The following is a 6,000-nucleotide window of genomic DNA, read 5'->3' as shown; positions in this document are numbered from 1 at the left end:
AAATAAAGATCGATTGCTACAGTGGCGCTAGATTTGGCAAAAAACTAAAATGGCCGCCAGGGCGGTTAGGCAGATAGATGGGCGTGACGCCCGCTGTAGTTGTAGGATTGAGGGCGGTCACATTTTCTGTAAAAAATCTTCTTTGTTTACCCGTGTTTACTCTGGGAAAAAGGTCATGCGTAGAGGGAATCCTGCGTAGAGACGATTTTAACAACGATGGAGGTTGTAGTTGTAAGGAAATATAGAAATAATGAAATTTTGAGCAGTTTATCGAAATAATGAAATTTTCATGCGGGTGCTTTTTAGAGATGCGGGCGGCCGACGGTAAACTCACATGTGACTTTCATCGGCCTATTCTACCATTTTTGATTTGAATTAACTTTATATTTTAAAGACCAGCCAGGTCATTCATTTAAGGGCTATGCATGTTAGCCTCCACTGATGGAAGTTACCCCACTTCACGGTATTCGTTTCTATAACACTGATTCGGATTGTGACAACATTTTCACATATGATTAGCAATTTTTCTAAGAAATGATAAAAACAATATATGATGATTTGGTAACAAATGATAGCTTAAAGTTCTTCAAATATTTCCTGTTAGGACCTGCACATGTTCGTTTGTTTTTGTTTCGTGGGTGAAATTTATGTCAGTTATGAACGGAAATCATACATAAAACCAAATTTGATGAAAAATTAGTCAAAACAAGGAAAAATGCCCAAAAAATTGGTATCGGAATTGCAAGTATTTTTTTACAGAATTTCGAAAATTTGGGCAAAATTATTCGGTATTTTGAAAATTCCAAACCCTGTACCTCTTAAGGTTTTGTTGAAAAAGTCCCTAACTGGATTGCGCTGAATCAGTCTATTTTGGCAACTTCTAATGATTTACTCTTCCTCGACTGTTTTTTACGCAAGTGTAATCTTTATTTTTCAGATGTCGGAACGTAAAGCTATTGTTAAGAATGCTGACATGTCAGAGGAGATGCAGCAAGATGCCATTGAATGTACAACACAAGCTATGGAGAAATTTAACATTGAAAAAGACATTGCTGCATATATTAAGAAAGAATTTGATAAAAAATACAACCCAACCTGGCATTGCATTGTTGGCAGAAACTTTGGTTCTTATGTTACTCATGAAACAAAACATTTTATCTATTTTTACATGGGACAAGTTGCTATTCTATTGTTCAAGTCTGGATAAATTACTCCACCATATGTTTGTCAATATTTTTTTTGTAGCTGTGATCATTCAGTTTGCTTTGATTTTATTGAATCTGAAAAACATTTGAACATATAACACCACTTAGAAGAGTCTTGTTTAACAAAATTGTCAATCGCCGCCATCAAAAGTTCACGCATTTACTTGTAAATATCTTACCTAAGAGAAATGCTAGATATTGATAAAAATATTTATCAAAGAGTTTGAATTATTAACTATTCTGTAAATAAATACATGATTTTTTTTAAGAAAACTGTTTTTTATAGTATTTCGACAAATTCTTGAAGGTCTAATACTCTAATGTCAGAAATTTTGTGGACTGTATTTTTCAGGATTTTTGCAAAATTGCAACAGAGTCTTACTCCAAACAATATAACTTAAAGGAAGAAATTTTGGCGGGAATTTAATTTGGCAGATGGACGAAAAAACTAAATTTGGCAGGAATTTAATTTGGTGTTTGCTGAAAAAGTTATCCTTAAAATGACGTAAAAACAGCAAAAAAAATGCAAAAATACCTTAAAAGAGATCATATTTTCAAAAAGTTTAATTTGGTGGATTGGGCTCTTCCAGAAAAAATCTGTTCATGGGGGGTGGAGGATATATTATTTTTTTCATGAATTACTCCTGGACATTTTGATTTTTAACACCCTGGACACGGGTTATACCCCTGGACAAACATCAAATCAACCCCGTGGACACAAAAAATTGCCCCTGGACATTGCAATTTTTAGGTATTTTTTCAATACCCCTGGACAATTCATCCTCCACCCCCCATGAACGGATTTTTTCTGGAAGAGCCCATTGCAGAAAAAAGAAATTTTGGCGGAACTTAATTTGAATCCGCCAAATTTTCTTTCCGCCAAAATTTCTTCCTTTAAGGTAGTAGAGGGCATTTTGTAAAATCGCTCATTGTTTTGGTCAAAGCACTTGTTATACATTTTTGGAAGGGTAAGGGGAATTAAAATATATAAGGTTCCAATTTTTTTTCGTACACTTTCGTGTGATTTTCGGACAAATATGACGGTCTCGGGCAAAAATCATTGGGTCAATAATTAATGAAAATTTTAGCTTGAGAAAACGGAGACCTGTTTGGAAAACTCTCGACAAATTTAGATTAGGGATATACTGTAAAGCTAAGGCTACACTGATAGTTTTTTCAGGCGGTTGCAACGCAATTAGCGTTGCGTTGCAAGTTCGTGAGAAATTGCAAAATGTAGCACGTCAATTTTTTCTGCAATTGCTCTGCAACGCAATAAAAATATTGCAGAACAAATTGCAAGTGTCTGCAACAAAATCAGTTTGAACCCCTGGACACAAATATTTACCCCTGGACATGGCAGTTTTTCAGTTTTTTTTCAATACCCCTGGACAATATATCCTCCACCCACCATGAATGGTTTTTTTCTGGAAGAGCCCATTAAGCTTTTTCACATGCACGTGAAATTTTACTTTAGACCTTACGGAAAATCGTTCGTAAGGCTGTTTTTTGGGAATTTCCCCGACATAAACGAGAATTTTTGTTGATTAAGAGGGTCTTACGTGACTTTTCCTTCCGTTCAAAACTTTCTGAACGTAAGCAAACTCTACATACTCTCGGGTGCCTAATAAACGTACAGACCAAAATAAACGTAAATTGGAAATAATAAACGTACAGGCAAGAAATCAGAGCTAAAATAAATAAACGTGCAGGCTAAAATAAAAGTACAGAGAAAAGTCTACCAATTTTTCAAAAGTAGAACATCCAGGTCGAAACGACTGACTTAAGTATAGGTATATCATATCTCTTATAGATCAATGACAAGTACTTAATAATCTTTTACTACTGTAAAGTAACGAATAAATCAATTGAGTCAATACTTTTTATCAGTTTTTAGAAGATTTTAGAATCTTTTTCCAGTATGAATCGCGCGATATTGGGTCAAAATAAATAAACGTACAGGTCCTAATAAGGTGCGTACAGGCGGGAAATTTGACACGAGAAAAATAAACGTACATGTACGTTTATTAGGCACCCGAGAGTAAGGCCTTAAAACACAACGTAAGCATAGGGAAATTCCCACTCTTCAAGGTCTTAAGGCCTGTTTCCATTGATCGCGCGAGCGTGCATGCTAGGCCAAAATTCTTAAAATACTTTAGGCGTACAAACTTTCGCGATCAGAAACTTTCGCGTTTTTCGCGAATTTTGGCCCTTTTCGCGAAAGTAAATGTCTTTCTAGGAAGGGCCATTCGCGAAAGTTTATGCTCGCGAAATATTCTTGACAAAATAAAAAATCTGTAAAACTTCAAACTTTGAATAAAATGTAACTTTTATGGCACTTTTTAGCCTACTAAAGACTAATAAGTCAAAGGACAAATATTTCAAGTCAATCCAAGAAGTATTTGTCCCTTAAGCCATTTTTTCATGTGAAAATTCTCAATTTTACCTTACGTCTTGATTCGCGAAAGTTTATGCTCGCGAAAAATATTTTTCCGTTAAATTCGCGAAAGTAAATGTCGTGAATGTTGCGATTTTTCGTCCTCACGAGAGTTTGTACGCCTAAAGTAGATTTGGCCGCACACTCCACGCGATCAATATTTGATTTCCATCAAAAACATACACAATCTGTATGTTTACATTTTTTTGTTTACTCAGCAGTTTTAAGAAAATTTAATTCGTGACGTCAATAGGCTATTTTAGGAAATTTTGCCCTAGCGTGCACGCTCGCGCGATCGATGGAAACAGGCATTTAAGTAAAATTTTACGTACATGTGAGAAAAGCTTTAATGCCATGTTCTTATGTAAGCTCGTATCGTCTGCACGTCTTTTTATATAAGAACATCAAGCTTTGATTGGCATAATGTTAAGAACATTTTAAGGCTTTGTGGACTCTAAACACCCGTTTTCTTATAAGCCTAGTTTTCATTCAATTAACGGGTAGTGCGCTGCGACCAGAGTTTTAAATATAAAAGTGGTCGCAACGCAATAGCGAACAATAGTTGATTTCTATTCATCTTGAAATTTAAAAGAAGTGCTCGAAATCGTCTAAAGACTTCATCACAATCCGTACACATTTTTATATATTTTTGCCCCCGCAGGAGCGCAGCGTCGAGGAGGCACTCATAGTTTCACGCATAGATATTGGACTGGAATCTCGAAATTTTGTTGTTTTTGTTGTTTTTTGTTGCAAGCATCCCCGTAGTTAGTCTCTTCCGTAAATGTTCGGGTTTTTTTTTTCGGGACAGTAGTATGCATATTTTCATATTACGTTATATGCTATTACCATTGTTACATATTACAATTTATTAGTTTTGATTTAGCCTTGAAAAGCTGAAGCGAGTGTTATAAATGCAAATTATAACAGTGTATGATATAACACGAATTACAATATTACTTGTGCAAATTAAAACAAACAAAATGGTAAACTGGTTATGAGGATGAGCTGATTCATTGACTGGAAAAAGTGTTTTGTATGTCAAATTTTGTTTCTTGTCTTTGAAACTGAATACTAAATACTGTCATTTATTCAGAAGTTCATTTCAGCAATGATTTCAATTCTTTTTCTGGAATCTTTAAAGAAATTTGCTCAAGTTTTTTAATAATGTATGTACATTTGATATTTTTGTTCAAACTGTAATTTTATCTTTGTCTTTTATTTTATTAATAACTAGAACAGTGCTCACATCACTGGATAACGACCGCCTTAAATTTGATGAAGAATTCATCGGTTTAGACAATGATCCACTTCGACACTCTCGTTTGCGTGATTTAACTTGAAAATATGGATATTCTTTATAAGCATTGCACTTATAAGCATGTCTAGGCTCAGATATGGGGAAAAATTAAGCATATAGCAAACATTACTTGAGCCTACGATAAGTTTTTTTATTCCTGATTTTGGCTGGAACTTTGCGGATTTTCAGTATTTCCCTATGTTTATGTTTTAGATTTAAGCATCCCCTCTTGCATTTTTCAGTCTTATAAGCTTTAAACCTAAGCATCTCTGAGCCTGTTTTCGGATTTTAGTATGCTAATAAAAAAAAACACGCATAAGCTAAACCACTGTGGCAGATGTGCTATGTTGCATGACGAAATCAGTGATCTTGATGACGTACTATAATTTGAGTTGTTTAATCACTTGTGGTTTGAATCAGAAGCTAATAAATAAGTTTTTTTATTTACTTAACATTTATCTCCCTAGCGGGGCGCCACAGCATGTTTTTCATCTATTCATGATTAACATCGTTATCTCCGAAAAAATGCTTTTTTTATCTCCGTAGTAAAACGCCACACATTTTAGAAAACCAGCGATTCTACAAATATCTCAAATTTGTCTCAGCTGCTCAAACCTTTAACCGACAAAATTCTGCAAAACGTGCAGAATAGGCATTATATGGTCGTAACTCGAGAAGGTCCCTTCTAACTTAGTGAAACAAGATACCGGCAAAGTACAAAAATGTAGATTTACCTCACTTAGAGTATATTCACTGTTTTTTCAGTGTGGTAAAATCCCGGAAAAATCTATTTCAAAAACCTGAAAAAAGTTTGTTAACATTCGTTTAACTTTACATGCGCATATTCAACTTTTTCTAAATAATTTACGCTCCAGTGGTTTGGTGAAATAATTCTGGCTTTCCAAGTTAGGAGGGACCTTCCCGAAGGCATTTAAAGGTCTTGTTGGACGATAACATTTGGTAACATTTTTGTGTAACATTTTCTAAAAATAGCAAATGTTGTACAAAATGTTACTGTGTAACATCGATTAACATTCAGAAACATTCAAATGTTAACGAATGTT

The sequence above is a fragment of the Clytia hemisphaerica genome, unplaced genomic scaffold (assembly GCF_902728285.1).
Source record: "Clytia hemisphaerica strain Z4C2 unplaced genomic scaffold, Clytia hemisphaerica genome assembly, whole genome shotgun sequence".
Classification (NCBI taxonomy): Eukaryota; Metazoa; Cnidaria; class Hydrozoa; order Leptothecata; family Clytiidae; genus Clytia; species Clytia hemisphaerica.
The sequence above is the reverse complement of the archived record's forward strand: the minus strand, read 5'-3'. Positions refer to the sequence as shown.